Raw genomic sequence first — 26613 nt, forward strand, 5'->3', positions numbered from 1 at the left:
TCGTGAACAATATTATAAGCATTTTGTTTAGTTAACAACATCACACTGAAACTAATTGTTCTTCATGTTTGTGAGGGAGTAAGAAAGTTTACCATTACCTTCAAATAAAACCTCCATGTATAATAATCCCACGAGGATGAGTCCGGTGAATGTGCGGGGATGGTGATGTTTTTTGTGTTATCACACAACAATAATATACAAATTGCTGGATCCGATAAACAAACTTCCTAAGTCATAGCTTCCAGCCATTATATGTTTCATTTGACAAAATTTCTTTCGTAATTTTGCACAATCAACAGATGTACTTAGTGAGCATTTTAGGTGAGTTATGTGTATAATATTCGGTTCAAGGCCTAAGTGTGTGTCTATTAAGTATTACTGTAGTTGCTGAAGCGAGATGTGGAGGCCGGACTCGTGTGTTGCTGTCACTTCTCATTATTCTTCGCCATTGTAGCGTTATCGTCCGTAACAAAACACAATGCCTTCCACAGATGCAACCGAGCACCACTCATTATGCTCCTGTCTCATTCCATCGCCAGTAAAACACGCTTATAAAATATTAACCTAGATTTTTCTTGGAAATGGGTTTAAAACAAAAATAAGTATTTAAAAAAAAATTATCTTTTATAATGTAAGTTTACACATACGTTTTTCGTAGTAAAGACAAGATGATGCTTGTGACTTTTCATAGACCTTCCCGAGATAAATGCAGTAATAAAGACATTTTATCGTGTGGAATAAGGCAATAGTTTTAAATGTGTTTGGTTATTATTATAAAAATATAATCAGAATGAATTTAAAATATAATTGATTGATGATCCAACCTATTGTATCCTCATGATTTAGAAAAAAAAACGCTGTAAACATAGTGAGAGAAGTATTGTCCCTATATTTGCAAAGTATTGGTTCAGTTCGAGAAAATTATGTTTTTAACAACCCTTTAGTTATTTAATAATAATAATGTTGAATTCTGATTTTATATTTACTTTTTTAATTGAATTACGATTAGTCCTACAAATACTATTATTATGTTTCACTTTGACATTTTATTCTCAAAGATTTGATTACTAATTTTTGGTGTAATGGAAATTCCAAATTTGTCAAGTAGACAGCTGAAAAACCTTTCTAACTTTCGAGTCAAGTTTGATATGTGGAAACTACCCAAGACAAACTTGTAAACTTTATGTCTCGTGTACGTCTACATGTGACGTAAATCTTTGCCTTCTTGTTTCGTCTGTCTTTTTTATGTCTTTGTGTAAATAGCTAGAACATTTGACATTATATCCTTTTTTCTATTACCATCACCGTCTTAATTTCATTACACGTCGTACAACCTTTATGATGATATGCCAATAAATACAAGTGCGCGTATGAATATAAGTCAACATTTAAACGTAGTTTTGTATTTATAAAATCGAAATGTTTCTTTTTCTCGTGTTCTAGTATAGAGCTACAACTTTTAATAAGTCTTGCCGTTTCAGTTGTAGAGTTATATTACAATGAATAAGTATGAACTAAAACATTTCATGTCAAAATATGTATGAATACAACCGTTGTGGTTTATGACATATTTAATATAAATAACTTATAAATAAAATGTCAATAATTATAATATTTTTAACAGTTATCAGAGAATTTAATTTTTACAACGAAATTTTATACGACATTGTTTAGTTTGTCGTTCAAGTAACTAAACGCTCACCATAAACGCCCAAAGTAAACAACAAGTTTAAGTCGTAGAGTATTGCAGTAACCGCTTTAAGTAGTTAAGTTCAATGTATATTGTATACCAAAGCTAACTTCTTACACTTAAGCTAAATGTACATAACAGTCAAAGTGAGACTGTTTAATAATCAGTTTAATAATCTGTTTAATAATCATGTTTAATATACAAAACCCTCATGACGTAGTACAGTTATGTTAAATCACATCATAGTCAACTTAGTACAATAATTTAATTTAATATTTAAGCGGTCATATACTACAGGTATGTTAAATCGCTAAAATCACTTAATAAAATACATTTTATTCTGACCTTCAAGCAATTCCTTAATAATCGATTTTATTGTTTGATACTACTATCTCAGCAAAGCAACGAGTACAATACATCAAGCACAAATGATGAATGGCAAGTAAAATTAAAAATATTACGTTGTGTACCTGTTGGAATTTTTCCATCTAAGCTTAAATAACCTGTAAATAGCTTTACTTGTCATAACATAATCCGTATCTATGAAACATCTTCAATCTACCAAATATACTTAAATATACCATAAAATCTCGAAATCTATAATTTTAAATGATCCACCGATGGATCCAACCTACCTATTATTTATTTAATAAAAATATTCTGCTATGGCGTATTTCATCCATTAGTATAAACATGATTTTCACATGACATGCATTCATGTAAAACTCTTAAGAATAAATAAAATATTTATTTCTTTTTACCCAAATGTTAATTAAATTGTTTTATTCATTCTTAAGTTATTGTTTTTTGGACTAACTAAAACTATTTTTAATTGTCTTTTGTGGTATATTTAGATACCTCATAGTTTTAAAACATTGTTGTTATTTACATTCTTTATTCGAACCTAATCGTTTCGGTGATATCAGTTGTAAAATAATACGTCTCGTACATAAGAATGCTTAGGTATTTAAAATGGGGGTGTTTATTTCCTATTTTAACTCTTAAATGATTAATTTAAGCTATCGCTCTAATGAACACAATGAAAATTATTTTTATAACTGAATTTATCTGGTTTTCTTAGCATTACAAAGACATAAATCGTTTGAAAGCAATAGCTTATTGAAAGTTGAATTTTAAAATTATCATATATACCTAATAGACTTAGCCTGCGTTCGTAAAACTTCAAAGAAAATATATTCGTTTAGTAATATTTTAATATAAACAGTAAAGTGTTTGATAAGGAAGATACGACGGTTAAATGTAAAGAGAAACGATATGAAAATCATCTCCGAAATATGGAAGTTTGATATAAAATGCAAAAGGGAATGACAATCCCGTGCTCGGAATTTTGAACAGCTTATCTCCCACCAGCCTCAGTCTGGTTTATTATATTCTTTGCTGCATATACTTACACGCACGTTTCGCCTTTATAGGCTCCCTAGCTCCTAACTACAGGCTGTATAAGAGCACCTCAAACATTAGGTTGGCTCATTCTTGGATGATTAAAATCGAGTGAATCTGATATAGTTGTTTATCTATTACATTAACGTTTTTATTTTTCTATTAGAATAGTATCTATGAATATAAAAACAACAACAATGAAAGACTACACTCTAATAATTCGTGTTTCATTATTTACTCATAGAACAGGGCAGTGTATTTAAAGAAGTATATTTATTTTAAAACTAAACAATAATGATTTTGTTTGCATAAACATTTTATATTTTAGCTTAATGGCTTTTGCATCCTAACTAATACATAATTACTAGCTATTTTCTGCAAATTAAATAAAATGCGTATAATTTATATTGACATGCATCTTTTAAATTAATACAGAAGGTTCCATTTGGGACACCACGTAATTATTAGTGATATTTTCTGATTATTAAATGAAAAAAATCCACATTTTCTGACACATTGTTCTATAAACTAGGAATTCGAATACACAAATGCTTCTATCATCTCAATTCAAACATTTTAAATATATGCCTTACTCCTGCTGAAACAATATTATTCGTACCCTCTGGGATTGACACAATTTTGAGGAAATGAGGTGCATGGATATCCTTTTTGCATAGGAGTGTTTAAACAGTTCAAAGCATTTTTATATTTTACAGTTCTTGACAAAATATCAAAACCTCATTTGATATTTTGTAAACATAATAATTATCAAACAATAATTTGAATATTCGTCTTATGTGATTTAAATTTGGTTTAAATTTTTAATTCAGTTTAAAGTATTAAAATACAAATACCGTTTTTGGTTATTGATTATTATATTATCTCAGAAGTATTGAAAGGCATCTAACCTTTAGAGTTTATACAGGGTGGCTGGTCATCAGTGTGAAATTTTTTTTTTGCGTAAGTACAAAGTAAATGCAGTGTAGTGATGCATATAAAAGGTTCCAAGTCCAAAAATTAGCGTCACAAAGAATTATTTTATGTTTTTCAAAAATAACTATGTTTTCAAACTTAATACAGCTATTTCTCAATTACCTGTAAAAGGATTTGAGTAGACAATGTCATTTTCGTGTTCTACGTTAAATTTTGAATACGAATAATAGAAAATGACGGAGGATTAGTTGTAAAAACTCCATTGTAAATAGATTCAAAGATAAAAATTAAGATGTTTGATAAAAATTTAAAAAAACATTGGTCTATTGTATTTGTTCACACCCTGTATACAAGAAAGTGGCCGATTATGTTGAAAACTGCGCCATTTTATAAGCTTTCTAACCATATGCTACACTATTGAGGTTTAGATATTCTGTTGTTTGTTTTAGTGGTTTGAATACCAGAAACAGGGCGTCTTTTACATTTAAAACGTAGAAAGCCGGCATGTATTAAGCAAAAGTTGTATTTTTGTTTCAGCTTGAACAGTAAAAACAGTAAAAAGGTTCCCTGTTTTCTGGAATTCAAACCACTAAAACAAACAACAGAATATTTAAACCTCAATAGTGTAGCATATGGTTAGAAAGCTTATAAAATGTCGCAGTTTTAACATTATTGGCCACTTTCTTGTATACAGGGTGTGAACAAATACAATAGACCAATGATTTTTAAATTTTTATCAAAAATCTTAATTTTTATCTTTGAATCTATTTACAATAGAGTTTTTACAACTAATCCTCCGTCACTTTCTATTATTCTTAATCAAAATTTAACGTAGAACACGAAAATGCCATTGTCTACTCAAATCCTTTTACAGGTAATTGAGAAATAGCTGTATTAAGTTTAAAAACATAGTTATTTTTGAAAAACATAAAATAATTCTTTGGGAAGTTAATTTTTGGACTTGGAACCTTTTATATGCATCATTACACTGCATTTACTTTGTACTTACGCCAAAAACATTTTGTCACACTGATGACCAGCCACCCTGTATATAGGTTTTCTGCTTGACTTTAGTTTCTATACTTACGATTAAGGCTAGCCAGGATAAGTTAGTGCCACAGAAAGCTACGAAAACCCTGCAAATAATACACAGTTAAAATATTTATATCTGGCAGAAAATTTTGAAGTGCATCGGATTAAATAATAACGTTTCATGTTATTGAAAACTGTTTTGGTGATAACAACAGCACTAATATCTATAAAATCACACTTTTTGGTGAAAAATTATCTTTTAAACCAATAAATAGTATTAGATGACGATCATAAATAAACATATAGTTTGGATTTAACGGTAACATATCCAGTATATTCACAGCTCTGGCATGTTTAGCCTCAACATATCAAGCGAGTAACCAAAGTTGGTACGATTTGTGGAGTCGTTTACTCAGAGACAAGTTTCCAGTTTGTTCAACTTCCGTAATCAAACTGACGCATCTTTTATGGCGAGCTCTTTCTCAACATGTTCAAATCTGAGATGTTAACGTGACCTTTAAATAGCTTTAGGTGTTATAAAATATATTTTTAGAGTATTCTTTGAACAGATTATTTATACTAAATTTTTTATGGATCTAATAAATAAATTGAGTAAATCTAGTACTTTACGTGTAACACAAAGCACATTTTCCTACAAATTCTTTGCATTTGTCATTACGTAAATTAACTCATTTATATACATAATTACAAGTTCGTACCAAAAGTATTTAATGCAATATTTTGGAGCTTTAGACGGGGTTTTATTTGGATTCATAAAATTTATAACTCTTTGATTTATGTAACTCTTCTATGTACCTTCAACTGGGAAATATTTATTTTGTTACTAACATTTCGTAATCTGCATAGCAAATGTACATTATTATCCTAGGAGAATGTTGAGAATACTAAAATAATTTCTTAATATGCTTCCAATGTGTTTTTTTTTTAGTTCCATATAGTTATACGTGAAGGAAAAGACGTGATTAATCCATAATTACCCCCGCGGTAGCAATACTGCAGATTAAGTGAATTTCCATTTGCCGAATCAAAATATTACATACTAACAAACAACCAATCTTACAAATGTTTATAATAATAATAATATAAGATAAATTTTTTTTGATTAATTCATAAGGCAGATATAATTTATAATTAATAAGGTTCGTTTAGTAGAATAAACGTAACACGACTAACCAAACACAAAGTGTATTATGTTGGGAATGAAACACAGCGAGTATTTAGTGTTAGCTGTGACGGTGGCTGACTTCCAGTAAACATTTTCTGCAACGTTTCACCTCCATGCCGCTTTTGTTAAAATTTATCTACAATCGTTCCTCTACCCGCATTATAACTATTTCATAGGGGCGAATATAAATATTTGCACAAAAATAAGTAGATATTCTTTTACTAAGGATCTAAATAGGTATTCCGTGATTTAAAAAAATTAGTTTTAAAAACTTTGTTAGTGCAAGCATTTTTATAAACATATACAAAACGTCACAGATATTAATATTGTATTCATATAATGTGATGGTACTGTTTAAATACTTTTGTTTCGCAAAAAACCTACGAATTATACCCAATCAACATAGAACATTTTGTGAGCGAATAGATTTGTTTATATTTGTTCCAAGAAACATTCTTGTTTTTGTTTGTAAAAAAACACAGTGGATTTATTTTTGAAATACCTTTAATTTATCTTAAATTATTAAACTTTCATTAACACAACTTTGGTAAATGAAAATAACAAAACGTGTAGCTGTAAAGATTAATTATTTTTATTTAGTGTCATTTAGTTTTGAAAAGTCTACAAATGTGCAAGAAGAGAAGAAGATTTTAGTCCAGGTACAAAATCTAGGTGAAGGTCGTACAGAACTATATCAATGACAGTCCTAAAAATTACAATAAAATATGTAAATAAATAACGATATAATCATATTAAATTACTAAAAATATGCAAATTATATAGCTTTGGCTTGTATTTAGATAAAATAAAAATCTTTAAGTACTGTAAAAAGCTTAAGTAAAAAAATTTAACAACATAGGACTTTTTACAATAGGAGCATGAAAATGAAACCGTGCGAATAATCTCCACTGAATCGTGACGGCCGAAGCCAACACTGACGCGCATTGTTGTGGTGCATACACTGACGTGCATTGTTGTAATGACAACAGTAATGCATATTGTTGTTGTGATGCCAACATTGATGCGCATTGTTGTTGTGATGCCAACACTTGATGTGCATTGTTGTTGTGATGCCAACACTTTATCCATATTGTTGTTGTGATGCCAGCACTTTATTCATATTGTTGTTGTGATGCCAGCACTCGATTGATGCGCATTGTTGTTGTGATGTCAACACTGATGCACATTGTTGTTATGATGCAAACACTTGATGCGTATTGATTTTGTGATGCCAATATTGACGCGCATTGTTGTTGTGATGCCAACACTTGATGTGCATTGTTGTTGTGATGCCAACACTTTATCCATATTGTTGTTGTGATGCCAACACTTTATTCATATTGTTGTTGTGATGCCAACACTTGATTGATGCGCATTGTTGTTGTGATGTCAACACTGATGCACATTGTTGTTATGATGCAAACACTTGATGCGTTTTGTTGTTGTGATGCCAACACTTGATTGATGCGCATTGTTTTTGTGATGTCAACACTGATGCACATTGTTGTTATGATGCAAACACTTTATACGTATTGTTTTTGTGATACCAACATTGATGCACATTTTGTTGTTAGGCCAACATCGTTTGTGGTCAAAATGTCTTCTTAATTTAGCTGTATTTTGACCATGATATCAAATTGATGCTTTATAGAAAACAACTCGCCTTTGGTTCGCTGTGGGCTCCACCCCCTTTTCTGGTTGGGGATTGTTGGAAATGTCTTCAGATAAAATCTGTTATTGATAAATTTTAAATAGCACAATATAGAAGGAAAACAAGCACTGCAGTCCAATGCAACTGATGTGTTTGAGACAGAAATATAAGGGGGGTTGATTTGGGGGCGGAGGGGGGTTGTAAATTTCTAAAATTACTTCTTGTACTTTTCTAAACTACTTCTTTGTTTTAAAAAGGGGACCAGTAAATTTGGTCGAATTAAGTCAAGTTTAGTGTATTGAATTTATACTTTTGAAACATATACTAAGGCAATTACAATTCATTTTATATTTGTATGAAATGTTCTATATCCTGATCTGATTGAACATCGATAAGATGTTAGGCGTATTGAAATGTGCAAAGTCTTAATCTATTCCATGTTTAGTTCAATTACAAATGTAAAAAGCTATCTATTTATTCAAATTATCCCTACAAATCTATTATATGGCATCCTATTTGTTCAAAAATTGATTCACATAATTTGTATCTCTATTGTTAAAGTAGAAACTGATAAACACTTTAGGAAATATGATTTTAAAAATTTTTAGGGTTCACATTTAACAAAATAACATTAAGAAAATATCAAGTTTTTATATAAATCAGTATTGTTTTTCACAAGAGAATTTTAATTAAAACTAAAAAAATTATTAAATCATTATAGTGTCATTATGTTTGCAAACTTTAGAACCTAATGTGGAATTCCTTAAGTGAGACTATACAAACACTGCATTGTTAAGTGCTTTAGTAGGCTCCCTAATTATTACGCTGGCCGCAAACTAAATATTGTTCAACTTTCGGCAATTAGAGAAGACTGTAACAAAGGCAAGCCACACTATATAACCCTAAGTTATATAATTAACTGTTTAGGTCCGGTTACAAAACTACTAAAAAGCTGCAGCACGTTTTTTTATACAATTCTAAGTGCGCATATAAAACATGAAAATATATTTAATTAGAATTTTTAAACTTTATGTAGTAAAGTTTGAAAGAATGAATAAAAAAGCTAAACAAATATATACTTTTTATCTCATATACAGCACATTAACGTTCGTCTGATGAACAATATTTGAATTAAATTGTTCTCCACGTTGAAAGATTTAAGTAATATTTAGTAGTTGTAATTACGTGTATATCATTGATAACATATACAATGTAATACAAGCAGTTTAATATAATCATTTTTGTAAATCTCACTACATGATTTAAGGAATAAACTCAGCCATTTATTTTCTAATCTGTCTTCAGATATTAGCCAATTGCTTTTTGTATTCAGCTGTTGAAATCTTTATTTCTAAAAAGACTGCAACAACATTTAGAGATACTGTTATGAGTTTCCCAACAAGTTATTATCATACTAATTCAATTATTCCTATTAGCGCTATTTGCGTCGCGATACTTGTGTTTAGCTCATTTCTTTTCAGATAAGCCCTTAATTTTCTGGAGATTAGAAAAGGATGTTTTAGTCTTTAACTTTCGTTTGATCAATAATTAATATATGTCCATGTATTTTCTTATGTTGAAGACTGATAACTAACTATAAAGGTATTCCAAGACGTCTTTACGACTATAACTCCAAATTGATTGCGATCCCGAGAAAGAACTTTTTGTCCTTTTTCTTCAGTTTTCAAAACAAAATTTTTTTTGAAAAGGTTAAGAGAAATAGTATTATAAACAAATTAGAAGTAAAAAAGAATAACACTTTTCAAAAAGATAGCAGGGATCAAATAGAAATAGACAATTAAAAGCTTAAATCTCTACAAAAGACATGTATAGCTCTACTTTGAACTAACTGATAACCTGTCATGTTTTTATAGTCAGACAGAAAGTACATTCTCAAACGGACATGACGTTTTTCATTCGTAAAGCAAAATCTGGGTTGAAACTATTGTGACATTTTATATAACATTCCGAAACTTGAAAGAGAAATAACACTAAAGCCATAGACATGTTATGTACGGTTTTTAACGCAATTCCTTTTTCAGCACTTAGCCCTGGGAAAATTTCAATTGCTTTTAAACGTAAAAACATTTCGTCTAGTTTGGTCAGGGAATAAAAGAAACAGGACAATTGATTTACAGACAAACAGAGCCAATTCGGTCGGTCTGTCAGACAGAAGCAATCCGAACAGTCTGTTGCTGTAGTTTAGGTCTTATTGTGTTTCGCGTGTTGTAGGGTTTACGTCTATTGAAACGTTTTTGCAAGCTTTATTTAATTTTTCATTTTGCAGTAAAATTGTCTCCTAGCACATGCATTTAATCATAATTAAATTAATAAAATGGCATTTAGTTATAGTGTCAAACTTTGACCTGTGTGATCTAAAATGAATACAACTGAACACATTTTAAGGCTTATAGACTGTTCATGGGATTGTAAAACCAAAGTTAAGATAGTAAATTCAAGGTTCCAAGTAACATGGGTTGTAAGAAAGTTTAAAGCCAAAGTTTTGACGCATGCAATTCCAACATATCAACTGAGTTGTGAAGTTTTTAGAAGTAAGGACGTGTAGCTTGGTAAATCACCTGGGAATCAGATATTGAATTTTTAAATCTTCTGTGACATCTTTCGCGGAGGATTTTTGTTTGAGGCTATAAGGATATTTGATATTTATGTGGCTCTACTGTAAAGGGGTTTAACTTAAATATTCTTGCCGCATGACTAAGCCATTGAGAAATATATAAGGTTAAAGTAGCTTGTCTGGCTTTTACCCTATCCTTTATTGAGAGGATTGCTAGTTTTGGGTCTAATAATCCCTTATCAAACCCAAAATCAAATGTAGAACATTATTTAAAGTCATAATACTTTAAGTGTGACATTTCCGTCGGGTGATCAGCGTCAGATAATTTTATTTTTATTGTGGCTGGCCTTGTGTTTTTATTACTATTTATAACTTTTTAAGTAAGTGTCGAAGTATGTTTGTTTACAAAGATATATTTATTTTATTTTATAGACTTCCTTTTAATAAATAATTGAGTAGATAGTGGGGAAAATTGTTTAATTTAACAGCAACCTTACAATAACATAACGGGGTAATTTTACTTAACGGGAATCTTGGTAAAACAGTTTTGTTGTCTAATGATACAGTTTCGAGACATTTCTCCAAAAGTGAGTGTATTTTAAAGACAATTAGGGGAAAGAAAGTGTTTGCAAATAACATACAACAAAGACATCCATTATTTTGCGAATGCATTACACTGAAGCACAGCTGGGGGTTGCTCTGTCGCATCAAGTTTTCCTTTTGCAGATACACTACCTCCTATTTCTTTACAAAGTTTTATCACAACAAAATACGAAAAATATGTTTTATGTAATTTGATGTCATACGATGGTAACATTTGATTAGAAAGAGTTGATCACTTTCTGTAATAGTTATAGTAACCTTCCTTGTTTCCTCTCACATTAATCGCAATGGCGAACTGAAGTCCAATGTTTAGCTCAGTGACTTTGGGTATATTAACTTGGCGAAATACTTTTTTTTATAATTAAAAAGGGGGTAAAACTATTTTATTTACTCGGCCAGGTTTAGCAGTCACTCTCTGAGTGGTTTCATCATAAACTCATGTAACACAGACTGTCAAGGTGTCCGCAATGCAGCCGACGAGAAGTGTAAAGCACTTGTCTGTCTCGCGGAAGATAGCGTCAGCATTATAACAGCTTAGATGAAGATAAATTATCACTCGACTTTCGAGATAGTTTAGTCTTAAGAAAACAATACAGGTAGTACCGCGGATAGTAGAACAGATACCACCATAAGCACCTATTACATAACCAACTTGAATATAAACATATTTTAATCTATATGAACATTTTAAACAAAAACTTCTAATCCTAAATATTTTCACATTTTGGGCAGTGAAGTAATTTTTTTAAAGTTTATGATCCATACATGTTGTTGTATCCTTGGGTGCTACTAAATGAAATATTAATGTGTCAGTGATTCTGATACTTAAACATTACTCCAAGACACATACATTTTTCGATTTAGAAATGTCTCCAATACCTTATATTTTCTAAACAGTCTAAGGTGGGCTACTAACTACTGGGTCACCACAGTATTATCACAGACATACATTGATAGTGGGTGAGAACAGAACCCTGGGCTGTAGGACAAAAGTCAAAACTATTTTATATGCAACTCAACGCTCCTAATGTATGATTTAATGCTAATTGGTTTTCGGTTATTGAGGTTTAGGTTTAAAGTTGACTAGAGACTCTCTTATGTTCATAAAAGAGTGAATGAATATCCGTATATATAATATGTGAATAACCAATTTAAATAACCAATTAGTACGCTTGAGCTTTGTCTATATAATATGTTTCCGGGTAAGAGTGTTGTATCTGTTTCTTATAGTAGATTTAAACACACAAATTATTCTTTTCTGTATTCGCACCCCGTAGCGAAGCACGGGCAGAGAAACTAGTATCTGTATAATGCCTGTACTTATAGGCATCCTTTTATAAAAAAGCGGTAATTTTGTTTCAAAAATATTCTCCTATCGTAACTACATTAAGCTATATCCCTATCCCTCAGGTTATCCGTCTTAAACAATCGTTTTGATGTAACGATACCTGCTTTTACAGCAATTGACAAAATATAAATTAAAACCTTCGTATTTTCTTCAAAAATATATAGGCTAGCATATTTTTCCATGTTCTCCTTGTGGTTTCAGTGAAAAGAGGTCCTTAGGTTATTTGATAACCCTTTTTTGTTTAGTTTCAATATTAGTAAAACAATATCAAACTAGTTTATCCTCTTTTAACTCAAGTCATTACCCTGACATTTTTGTAGATTAGGACGATGAAGAACATAAAATAACAGTCGTGTACAAAACAGTTTCATGGGATCTTATATTTGACGATGTGTCGTCACCAGGAGTCAACAACTGGCATCTTGTACTGAGGATCGTGTCAACCTGTGTGTCAACTCAACGAAAGTAACCCACATCCCACTACAACCCACATTCAGTAAACATGTCACAACAGTTTTAACTCCTGCAAGTTGACACCATACACTGTATTATTTATCGTACAAGCAAATAGCAACTACTATGGGAATTGGATTTCGTGATTTATGTCAGCTACAAGCAAATAATGATTAATTGAATAATTATATTATCTTTTTGTGAATTTAAACATTTAGGAAAAGTCTTAGTCATTAAGTACAGTATAATCAATAGAAGATTTTCGTTTAACATATATTTATTTTCGTTGACTTTTTGTAATGTCTACGCCTGTGGTCTTTTCAATGACGTGTGGATTAGATACACAATTTTTTTTTTTTTTTTAAGAGTTTCAAACATATTCTTTGTGGGTGTACCGGAAATCACACACGTCCCTTTTGCATCCAAGTCCGAAACGAATAAATTTAACAAACTTTATGAAAGTTCTTTTGCAAACTCTCACAAATCAATCTAATTTTATAGAATGTGTAATACGAAAATATACAGCAAATATAATAAATATATACGTAATATACGTAAATATACAACATTTGTTGCAAATGTTATACTTAAAAGGAAGCACAAAATAAAGTAAACACTATTGTTTACAGTATCATATTGAATGAGTATTTTCCCCGATAATCTGTAAGGTTTATGTTCATTCTGATACTTTTCATCTATGGATAATGGTTATCATCGTATCAGTATCAAAAGAGAAGGAACTTTACGGGTAAGTTTGTGGTTTGGCAGACTTGGAGCATTTTCCTGATTTAATATAAAGATTTCCTGAGGTTGTTTCCAACAACAGCCACTTGAAATTGTGTTTACCTCTCTGTGACAGGAACTAAACTCTTCTCTGAAGGAACTTGTAAGTGAAACTTCCCTGCGTTGTCAAGACCGCCAGTAAAATGTCTGGGTTCAAAACACGTGGCAGGGTCTTATTTTTCCAATAATGTAGGATAAAGCTCAAAAGATTAAACCACTTAATTTGTAACTAAAATAAATATTAAACATATAAATAATTTGAACACTTTATTATACCTCTTTTAATAAATCGTTAGTAAAATGACAAATCTAGGTACTAATCATTTGTTATACTATATTGCATACTTATCTTTGAACATGGTATAAGTTATACTATTATATAATATGTTTTTAGCATCTAATTTACTTATCTAAATTATAGATTAAACATTCCTATAGCGCTACATTTTGAAAATATTAATAAACCGAAAATTTATTTGTTCAAAAATTGATTCACATAATTTGTATCTCTATTGTTAAAGTAGAAACTGATAAACACTTTAGGAAATATGATTTTAAAAATTTTTAGGGTTCACATTTAACAAAATAACATTAAGAAAATATCAAGTTTTTATATAAATCAGTATTGTTTTTCACAAGAGAATTTTAATTAAAACTAAAAAAATTATTAAATCATTATAGTGTCATTATGTTTGCAAACTTTAGAACCTAATGTGGAATTCCTTAAGTGAGACTATACAAACACTGCATTGTTAAGTGCTTTAGTAGGCTCCCTAATTATTACGCTGGCCGCAAACTAAATATTGTTCAACTTTCGGCAATTAGAGAAGACTGTAACAAAGGCAAGCCACACTATATAACCCTAAGTTATATAATTAACTGTTTAGGTCCGGTTACAAAACTACTAAAAAGCTGCAGCACGTTTTTTTATACAATTCTAAGTGCGCATATAAAACATGAAAATATATTTAATTAGAATTTTTAAACTTTATGTAGTAAAGTTTGAAAGAATGAATAAAAAAGCTAAACAAATATATACTTTTTATCTCATATACAGCACATTAACGTTCGTCTGATGAACAATATTTGAATTAAATTGTTCTCCACGTTGAAAGATTTAAGTAATATTTAGTAGTTGTAATTACGTGTATATCATTGATAACATATACAATGTAATACAAGCAGTTTAATATAATCATTTTTGTAAATCTCACTACATGATTTAAGGAATAAACTCAGCCATTTATTTTCTAATCTGTCTTCAGATATTAGCCAATTGCTTTTTGTATTCAGCTGTTGAAATCTTTATTTCTAAAAAGACTGCAACAACATTTAGAGATACTGTTATGAGTTTCCCAACAAGTTATTATCATACTAATTCAATTATTCCTATTAGCGCTATTTGCGTCGCGATACTTGTGTTTAGCTCATTTCTTTTCAGATAAGCCCTTAATTTTCTGGAGATTAGAAAAGGATGTTTTAGTCTTTAACTTTCGTTTGATCAATAATTAATATATGTCCATGTATTTTCTTATGTTGAAGACTGATAACTAACTATAAAGGTATTCCAAGACGTCTTTACGACTATAACTCCAAATTGATTGCGATCCCGAGAAAGAACTTTTTGTCTTTTTTCTTCAGTTTTCAAAACAAATTTTTTTTTGAAAAGGTTAAGAGAAATAGTATTATAAACAAATTAGAAGTAAAAAAGAATAACACTTTTCAAAAAGATAGCAGGGATCAAATAGAAATAGACAATTAAAAGCTTAAATCTCTACAAAAGACATGTATAGCTCTACTTTGAACTAACTGATAACCTGTCATGTTTTTATAGTCAGACAGAAAGTACATTCTCAAACGGACATGACGTTTTTCATTCGTAAAGCAAAATCTGGGTTGAAACTATTGTGACATTTTATATAACATTCCGAAACTTGAAAGAGAAATAACACTAAAGCCATAGACATGTTATGTACGGTTTTTAACGCAATTCCTTTTTCAGCACTTAGCCCTGGGAAAATTTCAATTGCTTTTAAACGTAAAAACATTTCGTCTAGTTTGGTCAGGGAATAAAAGAAACAGGACAATTGATTTACAGACAAACAGAGCCAATTCGGTCGGTCTGTCAGACAGAAGCAATCCGAACAGTCTGTTGCTGTAGTTTAGGTCTTATTGTGTTTCGCGTGTTGTAGGGTTTACGTCTATTGAAACGTTTTTGCAAGCTTTATTTAATTTTTCATTTTGCAGTAAAATTGTCTCCTAGCACATGCATTTAATCATAATTAAATTAATAAAATGGCATTTAGTTATAGTGTCAAACTTTGACCTGTGTGATCTAAAATGAATACAACTGAACACATTTTAAGGCTTATAGACTGTTCATGGGATTGTAAAACCAAAGTTAAGATAGTAAATTCAAGGTTCCAAGTAACATGGGTTGTAAGAAAGTTTAAAGCCAAAGTTTTGACGCATGCAATTCCAACATATCAACTGAGTTGTGAAGTTTTTAGAAGTAAGGACGTGTAGCTTGGTAAATCACCTGGGAATCAGATATTGAATTTTTAAATCTTCTGTGACATCTTTCGCGGAGGATTTTTGTTTGAGGCTATAAGGATATTTGATATTTATGTGGCTCTACTGTAAAGGGGTTTAACTTAAATATTCTTGCCGCATGACTAAGCCATTGAGAAATATATAAGGTTAAAGTAGCTTGTCTGGCTTTTACCCTATCCTTTATTGAGAGGATTGCTAGTTTTGGGTCTAATAATCCCTTATCAAACCCAAAATCAAATGTAGAACATTATTTAAAGTCATAATACTTTAAGTGTGACATTTCCGTCGGGTGATCAGCGTCAGATAATTTTATTTTTATTGTGGCTGGCCTTGTGTTTTTATTACTATTTATAACTTTTTAAGTAAGTGTCGAAGTATGTTTGTTTACAAAGATATATTTATTTTATTTTATAGACTTCCTTTTAATAAATAATTGAGTAGATAGTGGGGAAAATTGTTTAATTTAACAGCAACCTTACAATAACATAACGGGGTAATTTTACTTAACGGGAATCTTGGTAAAACAGTTTTGTTGTCTAATGATACAGTTTCGAGACATTTCTCCAAAAGTGAGTGTATTTTAAAGACAATTAGGGGAAAGAAAGTGTTTGCAAATAACATACAACAAAGACATCCATTATTTTGCGAATGCATTACACTGAAGCACAGCTGGGGGTTGCTCTGTCGCATCAAGTTTTCCTTTTGCAGATACACTACCTCCTATTTCTTTACAAAGTTTTATCACAACAAAATACGAAAAATATGTTTTATGTAATTTGATGTCATACGATGGTAACATTTGATTAGAAAGAGTTGATCACTTTCTGTAATAGTTATAGTAACCTTCCTTGTTTCCTCTCACATTAATCGCAATGGCGAACTGAAGTCCAATGTTTAGCTCAGTGACTTTGGGTATATTAACTTGGCGAAATACTTTTTTTTATAATTAAAAAGGGGGTAAAACTATTTTATTTACTCGGCCAGGTTTAGCAGTCACTCTCTGAGTGGTTTCATCATAAACTCATGTAACACAGACTGTCAAGGTGTCCGCAATGCAGCCGACGAGAAGTGTAAAGCACTTGTCTGTCTCGCGGAAGATAGCGTCAGCATTATAACAGCTTAGATGAAGATAAATTATCACTCGACTTTCGAGATAGTTTAGTCTTAAGAAAACAATACAGGTAGTACCGCGGATAGTAGAACAGATACCACCATAAGCACCTATTACATAACCAACTTGAATATAAACATATTTTAATCTATATGAACATTTTAAACAAAAACTTCTAATCCTAAATATTTTCACATTTTGGGCAGTGAAGTAATTTTTTTAAAGTTTATGATCCATACATGTTGTTGTATCCTTGGGTGCTACTAAATGAAATATTAATGTGTCAGTGATTCTGATACTTAAACATTACTCCAAGACACATACATTTTTCGATTTAGAAATGTCTCCAATACCTTATATTTTCTAAACAGTCTAAGGTGGGCTACTAACTACTGGGTCACCACAGTATTATCACAGACATACATTGATAGTGGGTGAGAACAGAACCCTGGGCTGTAGGACAAAAGTCAAAACTATTTTATATGCAACTCAACGCTCCTAATGTATGATTTAATGCTAATTGGTTTTCGGTTATTGAGGTTTAGGTTTAAAGTTGACTAGAGACTCTCTTATGTTCATAAAAGAGTGAATGAATATCCGTATATATAATATGTGAATAACCAATTTAAATAACCAATTAGTACGCTTGAGCTTTGTCTATATAATATGTTTCCGGGTAAGAGTGTTGTATCTGTTTCTTATAGTAGATTTAAACACACAAATTATTCTTTTCTGTATTCGCACCCCGTAGCGAAGCACGGGCAGAGAAACTAGTATCTGTATAATGCCTGTACTTATAGGCATCCTTTTATAAAAAAGCGGTAATTTTGTTTCAAAAATATTCTCCTATCGTAACTACATTAAGCTATATCCCTATCCCTCAGGTTATCCGTCTTAAACAATCGTTTTGATGTAACGATACCTGCTTTTACAGCAATTGACAAAATATAAATTAAAACCTTCGTATTTTCTTCAAAAATATATAGGCTAGCATATTTTTCCATGTTCTCCTTGTGGTTTCAGTGAAAAGAGGTCCTTAGGTTATTTGATAACCCTTTTTTGTTTAGTTTCAATATTAGTAAAACAATATCAAACTAGTTTATCCTCTTTTAACTCAAGTCATTACCCTGACATTTTTGTAGATTAGGACGATGAAGAACATAAAATAACAGTCGTGTACAAAACAGTTTCATGGGATCTTATATTTGACGATGTGTCGTCACCAGGAGTCAACAACTGGCATCTTGTACTGAGGATCGTGTCAACCTGTGTGTCAACTCAACGAAAGTAACCCACATCCCACTACAACCCACATTCAGTAAACATGTCACAACAGTTTTAACTCCTGCAAGTTGACACCATACACTGTATTATTTATCGTACAAGCAAATAGCAACTACTATGGGAATTGGATTTCGTGATTTATGTCAGCTACAAGCAAATAATGATTAATTGAATAATTATATTATCTTTTTGTGAATTTAAACATTTAGGAAAAGTCTTAGTCATTAAGTACAGTATAATCAATAGAAGATTTTCGTTTAACATATATTTATTTTCGTTGACTTTTTGTAATGTCTACGCCTGTGGTCTTTTCAATGACGTGTGGATTAGATACACAATTTTTTTTTTTTTTTTTAGAGTTTCAAACATATTCTTTGTGGGTGTACCGGAAATCACACACGTCCCTTTTGCATCCAAGTCCGAAACGAATAAATTTAACAAACTTTATGAAAGTTCTTTTGCAAACTCTCACAAATCAATCTAATTTTATAGAATGTGTAATACGAAAATATACAGCAAATATAATAAATATATACGTAATATACGTAAATATACAACATTTGTTGCAAATGTTATACTTAAAAGGAAGCACAAAATAAAGTAAACACTATTGTTTACAGTATCATATTGAATGAGTATTTTCCCCGATAATCTGTAAGGTTTATGTTCATTCTGATACTTTTCATCTATGGATAATGGTTATCATCGTATCAGTATCAAAAGAGAAGGAACTTTACGGGTAAGTTTGTGGTTTGGCAGACTTGGAGCATTTTCCTGATTTAATATAAAGATTTCCTGAGGTTGTTTCCAACAACAGCCACTTGAAATTGTGTTTACCTCTCTGTGACAGGAACTAAACTCTTCTCTGAAGGAACTTGTAAGTGAAACTTCCCTGCGTTGTCAAGACCGCCAGTAAAATGTCTGGGTTCAAAACACGTGGCAGGGTCTTATTTTTCCAATAATGTAGGATAAAGCTCAAAAGATTAAACCACTTAATTTGTAACTAAAATAAATATTAAACATATAAATAATTTGAATACTTTATTATACCTCTTTTAATAAATCGTTAGTAAAATGACAAATCTAGGTACTAATCATTTGTTATACTATATTGCATACTTATCTTTGAACATGGTATAAGTTATACTATTATATAATATGTTTTTAGCATCTAATTTACTTATCTAAATTATAGATTAAACATTCCTATAGCGCTACATTTTGAAAATATTAATAAACCGAAATATGAATAAATTTGATCTGTCCCATGATCTTTTACAAGTTTGCTGTTAAATGGATTATTATTAAAATACTTGTCAATTGAACCAATTGTGATTTTCTTTTATTGAATACCAATAGTTTCCATATCCGTAATAATGTTTTATTTTACTGAAAGCATCATTATGGTGTACTGTATGTAAGACCTGCAAAGTAAAAATATTTGTTACAGAGGATGACAACTAATTAGATGCGTTAACCTTTAAATAGACACAACCTGTGTTATAGCCATGAAAATGCTCAATATATTGGTGGTATTTTATGAATACGGAATCAATTAATACTTCTAGTAAAATACGGTAAAAGGTAATTGTCTTATTACTGTTTAGGGCTATTTATGACACAACATACATTTAATCAGCATTCATTTATGATACTCAATTAAACAAACTAATTGTGATTATAATAATTAGTAATGTGCTATTATAATGTTCCTTTTGTTGCAGGTAAAACGTGTGGTTAATTAATAAAGGGCCAGCAGTGTACCTGTGTAAGTAGCACAATGGTGTTCATTATAATAATAATTAGCATCCTCTTCAGTTTAATACTTAGGCTTTATCGTGTTGGAAAACATAGAGCAAATGGATTTCAAATTTTACATGAATAGACAAACGCAAAACATGTCTGAATTTCCTTCTATATCAATTACAATAATATGATATGCATAAAGTAATACTACCTACTAAGTATTAAATATGTTTGTACATTGTATTAAAATATGGCGCTATGGGTTACCTAGCGTGCCAAATATCAACTACATTATTTATTGTTATATATTTACATCTATTTTTATTTTGTTATGCGTTTTTGTATGTGCATCAAGGGTTTACTATGCAAAACCAGTATTTGCAAAGTAATATATTTATTTAACTTAAAAATTCAAAACTATGCATCAAAGGAAAATATTTCAACATTTATGCCAAACGTTTTCAAAGTTATACAAAGTATTTTTTAGTCAATAGCCAGATTTTATGGGGTATGTTTGCCAGCGTCTGGTAGGAGATAAGCTGTTCAAAATTCCAAGCACGAGATCGTCATTCCCGCCTTGCATTTTATCACAAACCTTCCACGATTCCGAAGTGATTTTCATAACTTCTTACCCTTTTGGAATTCATAATCAGGTTTTAGATAGCCATTTCGTGAAATTTACGATTCATAGTTGAACGACAAACTGTGTTTTGTGAGACTGAAAGGTCCTTAAAAAGGGGGAATGGTTTTTGTTAACCTAGAGTCATTGGATAATTGTTATTACATTGATTTTATTAAACGTTTAAAAGGTAGGAGATTCGTAAATATGTTAGCGTTCTTACCAGAAATTAGAGAAGTCCGTGTTAAGGATCGTACGCTTAATAACACATGTCAATTTCTATCAAGCTATGTATGCTAATCGTTAGGACGTTTACTCTTATAAGTGGTCTAGCGAAAGTGTAAGAGTAACTTTGTATGAACTTTAGGAGAAAAGGAAAATTAGTTTTTTTAACCCAAACCAATCTCTATGATACACTGTATAGTTTCTTAACGTTAAAACAAACGAATTGATCATTGACGTAAATGTACAGTTCATTTCATGATCCCCTGATCCTAAGTAACTCCTTTGGATTTACTTCACCACTCGTAATCATAGTGCTTGGAAACTCGTTCATAGTCACAATATGACGTATTGGAATAATACCATCTCAACCTATTTACAATATAGCACATATGCAATTTAATTATTCAATTTATCCACAGCAACTATATCTATGTAATTTATAACTTAGCAGAGCTACAATTTACAGCATAACCATGTTATATCAACTATAGGGAAACTTTAGTTAGCTCATTAAACCTAGTTATTTAGTTGAGAGGTAGAGACCCTCTCAGGGCACATTATTGTTATCAAGGACCAAGCCATCCCACGACGACGATACCGCTAAACGACTACCGGAATTCTTCTTTCAATCTTTAAAATTTTTGTTTCTGTTAAATAAGAAAATCTTTGTTGTGAATGTAAAAATTACCTACTTTATCTTATATTTGGACTATATTCTAATAAGTATCAAGTTTGTTTAAAACAAACAAACTTGATACTTAAATATGAAACTTAAAAATTGACTTTTTGTTAAGATGATAAAATTATTTTCGAATTATAACATGATAACATGTTTACCAATATAAATCTGTGGGAAGGTGTTTAGGCTATTGGTCTCCACATTTTATCTGATTTCAAGTCAATTTTAATTACCTGAATGCAAGTGTGCTGGATGTGATGTGCTATCGTGGTAAGGGTGGAAACAAGTATAATTTTAATAAACATTTGTTAATCCTTCAATTAGCAAATGAAATAGTTATTTTTATACAGTTACCTGACAGAATGGGGCTTCCTTGTACTGATTATAGCACGAAAAGGAGCTAATTTCTGAGTTTACTTACTTTTGCCGCAATCATTTACTATTGCCGCACTAATTTTTGCCGCACTCAAGTATTCCAACCAAACAACACAAAACAGTTTGATTTTATTAGGCAAGTAATACGTCTACTCAAGAAACTTTTCTCTCAGCAAAGGCTCTTGCACTTGCGTAACACATTATATTTTTCCTACAGTTACTATAAAACATTAAAATTAATTAGCATTTCACACACTATACAATACGTTTTCAGGTTGGATTCAAGCTCTGAACGAAATGGGAAACGCTTCGTCAGCTGATCGTAGTCGGAATAATTTTAAGTGTTGCCAACTTATTTTCAAGCTTACACCTATTGTGCTTTTATTAGGAATGTATTCCTAATAAAAACACACTGTTTTGTGTTGTTTCGTTGGAATAGTAAAGTGCGGCAAAAGTACCGATAAGCTCAAGTAACAACCAGCGCACCAGTGCTTTGACCAGTGCAAGGAAGCCCACTCTGTTAGGTAACTTTAGGAAAAGATAATTTATTTTCTGTTAATAAATGTATATTTTGTTTTTTTTTCGTATCGGATATGAACAAAATATTTAATGTCAATCCTACGTTTTAATTTGACAGAAACCTTTTAAAAAGTTGAAAATGTGTTTAAATATACATGTTATTTGTTGACGGTATTTTTCATCGTGCGGAAAATCAAATTGTTGTTTCACACAAACTCGAATGTTATGCATTAAGCTTCAGAACTAAATTAATCCTTTGATAACATTGTTCTACGTAACAAAACAGAATGTCGCGAGATTGTTCAAGTGAGAGGTGTGAAGGAGGGAGAGGGGGTTATTCAAGAAGATTAATGAGTGTGCCGCTGTAAGTAAACGATGTAATGGAGAGGGCGAGGGATGCCTGCTTCAATAAAAAGTCATTACCACCTCAAACTCCGTGTCGGTAATCTTTACCTATAAATCGCCTCTTTACAGTGGATGGCTATTTCGTTATATTTACATTAATAATATGGTTTCCATGTACAAGAATGATGTTTATTATTCATCGTCTGATATCTTTGGGTAAAGTTAATATTGTACTAACTAAATATATTCAATAACTAAACCAATCGGTTTCATCAACTCTATCTTAGCCTGGCTGGATTTATCTGAAAGATTCAAAGAAGGAAAAACTGTAATAATTATAAAAGTTAGTTTGGAGATTTATCGTTTAACGTTGCTTACTGCTTAAAATGTGTATAAAACGAAAATTTATCCACGTCCTTAAAAAAAATTTCTTTTATTCGTCAATAGTAGGAGATGTAATGTTATACAACATGACCCATATTCCATTATTAAGTATTCCTCCCCCTCCAAAATAACAAATATAAAGAACTTAAAGATTCATACGTTTTATCGTTACTTTATACTTTTTATGGTTATCAAAAAAAATAATAGAAATATGGTTACTCTAGCTCAAAGTAAAAACCTTTTACGCTTTACTCGAGGAACAATTATTTTATGTTATTAATCTAGATTAACATCAACTAACAGTATATGGACATAAATTCACGAAAATATATTCACGTAGAAGTTCAGAAATCTTCCTTCCTAATCGACAATTTTGAAAACATTTTTCTAACATTTTTACTTTACGCAATCGCCAAAAATACTTTCCATGCTTGTAAAACAAATGAACAGCCCGTGTTAGCTCAGCAATATAATCCCATTACCTTAATCAAACCTTAAGCCGTTATTTCAATATCATTTTCAAACGATATATGGATGAACGGATTTTTTTATAAGTTGGGTTGTATCAATGTGCTCGATCTAACCTATCGTCACAAATTGCTTTGGCCAAATTCAAAATTTTCTATAGAAATTTCTAGTGGAATAAGGTTTTTAAAATAAAAAAATCATGTATATTGCATTATAATAATATTCTCGAAACAGATGCCTCAACACAGTTATATTTTTATTTTATACATTTATGGACAATTGCAATTGGTTTTAAAAGCCTATTCTTTGGTACAGTTAGTACCGTAGTAGATTTTGATTTAAACATATTATACACAACGTATCATAAAAGACAGTTCAGACGATTTACTGTTCAGCAATATCATGAAGTTTGAAAATAAAGCAAATAATAAGTAAATAAAAACGTCCTCTGTAAGACAGGGGATTACACATTGACTGGAATTTATATATTACACATTATGTAATAGAATGTCCAATTAGATACCAACGGACCTGCAAACAATTAACCTACGTTTTATATGGGGAGCATGTTTATATTTTATAACTCGAAAAATAAAAGAGATTTAGAAAAATCTTAAATTGACATAAAATCCTATTAAAATAGTTTTATTTTTCCTAAGTAAATATTATTAACCTTTTTGAAAAATTTAATTTTTGAGATAGCCTTATATTGTGATATTATTGCATATCAAAATAAAGCTTACCTCAATATGAAATTTTAATTAGTCTAGGGATTTCTTTAGAAAAAATACAGATTATTAGAAAAACTACAAAGCTTTCAAAAACAAAAGCTACTATTTTAAATGGATAAACATAATCCAATTATGATTTAACCAAAAGTTTTGTAGTTAATAGAGATTTAAAATTACGTATAGTAAGACCAATTTTTGTTTGACAATTGACTGCTAATTCAACCTAGTTGAATTAGTTAATTGAACCTAGTTTGAATAGTGAATTGACTCATTAATTCAAACTAGTGAACTTCCGGAGTCCATTCTATATGTAAAAATCATTACCAATATTTTACGTCATTTTTTTATGGTTGGTTTAGCTTTCCTATCCATCCATTAGCGGTCTGTCAAATATGAATACTAGACATATTACAAGGTTTATCCTGAATATTAGTATATTTTAATTTATTTTTCTGCAAGAGGCATTCAATAAAACTCCCTCTTCTTTACCACTTGTCTTCTCTATCAAAATCAAGCATCTAAAATCAAGTACATCGGCCTATATTCATTTATAATTATTTATCTTTTATCTTTATAGTTTATAAATAATTGAAGGAAAATCTATGTTTTCGTTCTCTTCGAAGAAAGTTTCAAATTAAGAGGTTTGTCTTTTGAAGTAGAAGCAAACGGTCCTAATGAAGTGGTTATGTAACCCTCTGGCGTCTTTACATAAACTCATTACTTCTTAAAGGAAACGTCTCGACTATTTTTAGAGGATGAAATGTCACTAGAAAAATTGTTTCACAATCTTTACCTAACCTAGTTTTCAAAAAAATAATTTAATTAGTCAAACCCCTTTTGAGCTGTAATAAACATGTATGTTTTGTTAATATTTTAGTGTTATTCGATGCAAATATGTGGAGTAAGTGGTAAAATAGCTAATTGCGTTCATTTAACAAAATAAAAACTGCATAATTTTAATATTTTTTAAACTTTGATGATCCTAGTGCATGAAAATTAATGTTCAACTATAAAAACCCACAACAGTTCTATACATGTTGGAAAACACTTTTCTTTATCAATTAACCGTATAATTTTAACAGACATTTGTTTAGTGAGATATTGTTTTGATATGCTTCTGCCTAACTGAATGGAAAGGATAACAAAAGCGGATGAAATACTTTTTGTTAGAAAGGGAATGTTCCAACAAAGTTACAAGAAGACGGATGGAGTGTTGAGTTGCTTTACTTGTTGCTGGGTCTAGATTTTACAGTTTAGATATCGACAATGGATCGATCTAGCTCTTACAAAAAGTCTTAAAACGATAAGATTTCTGTTCGTAATACAAAACAGAAATCGTGTGATTACGTTTGACGACGTTTGCAGCACAGTCTTATTTAAAAACATATTGTATAGGTACTGATGTTATTACTCAAAATATGAGTGTGCAAAAAGCTTGGAACGAAAAAGTAATACAATTTTTATGTTTATGTAGAAAAAACATATATTTCATTCACACATGGTCCAATTTAGCCTGTTTTGTTTAATATATCTTTATACTTTATACTTTTCTTTGAAATGGCGACCATACAAAGTAGGTATTTTAAGCCAAGTATGAATGGAGATGGGTGTATGATGAATGGCGCGATCTTGTAGTCTTGTTAGTGACTAAGGCCAACATATTCCTTAGTCACAGCTGTTAATCAATAGTCCATACAGCTAATGGCGACTAAGGGACCTACAGTTTATAGTGGAATAATATATCAATTAAATTGAGGTTAGTTTACGCGTTTAGCCCTAATAAAATAGAAACTGGAATATTGTGTATGACTACGATATCGGCGATCATCTACAGAAGTATTTACTAGTAAAAATATAATTGGAAGTCACACTTTAAACTGTCACAAAGCAGTGTACAGATGTAGTGATTTTACTAAAAT

General features: G+C 30.6%; 1 protein-coding gene across 2 annotated transcripts in view; it reads left to right on the forward strand.

The window, feature by feature from the left end:
* The window catches only part of LOC128986435 (synaptogenesis protein syg-2-like), a 339320-nt gene that overhangs the window by 264548 nt on the left and 48159 nt on the right, over positions 1 to 26613 (forward strand). The window contains exon 1 of one of the 2 annotated variants that reach the window (XM_054406806.1): positions 20327 to 20371. The exons of the other annotated variant lie outside the window; for it this stretch is intronic. The gene's annotated coding sequence lies outside the window, so the exon portion shown is untranslated. Of the gene's footprint in view, positions 1 to 20326; positions 20372 to 26613 lie in introns of those variants that run through there. 2 annotated transcript variants of the gene reach the window in all.

This window comes from Macrosteles quadrilineatus, unplaced genomic scaffold (genome assembly GCF_028750875.1).
Source record: "Macrosteles quadrilineatus isolate MER2022 unplaced genomic scaffold, UCM_ALF_1.0 Scaffold_2__2_contigs__length_208266976, whole genome shotgun sequence".
NCBI lineage: Eukaryota > Metazoa > Arthropoda > Insecta > Hemiptera > Cicadellidae > Macrosteles > Macrosteles quadrilineatus.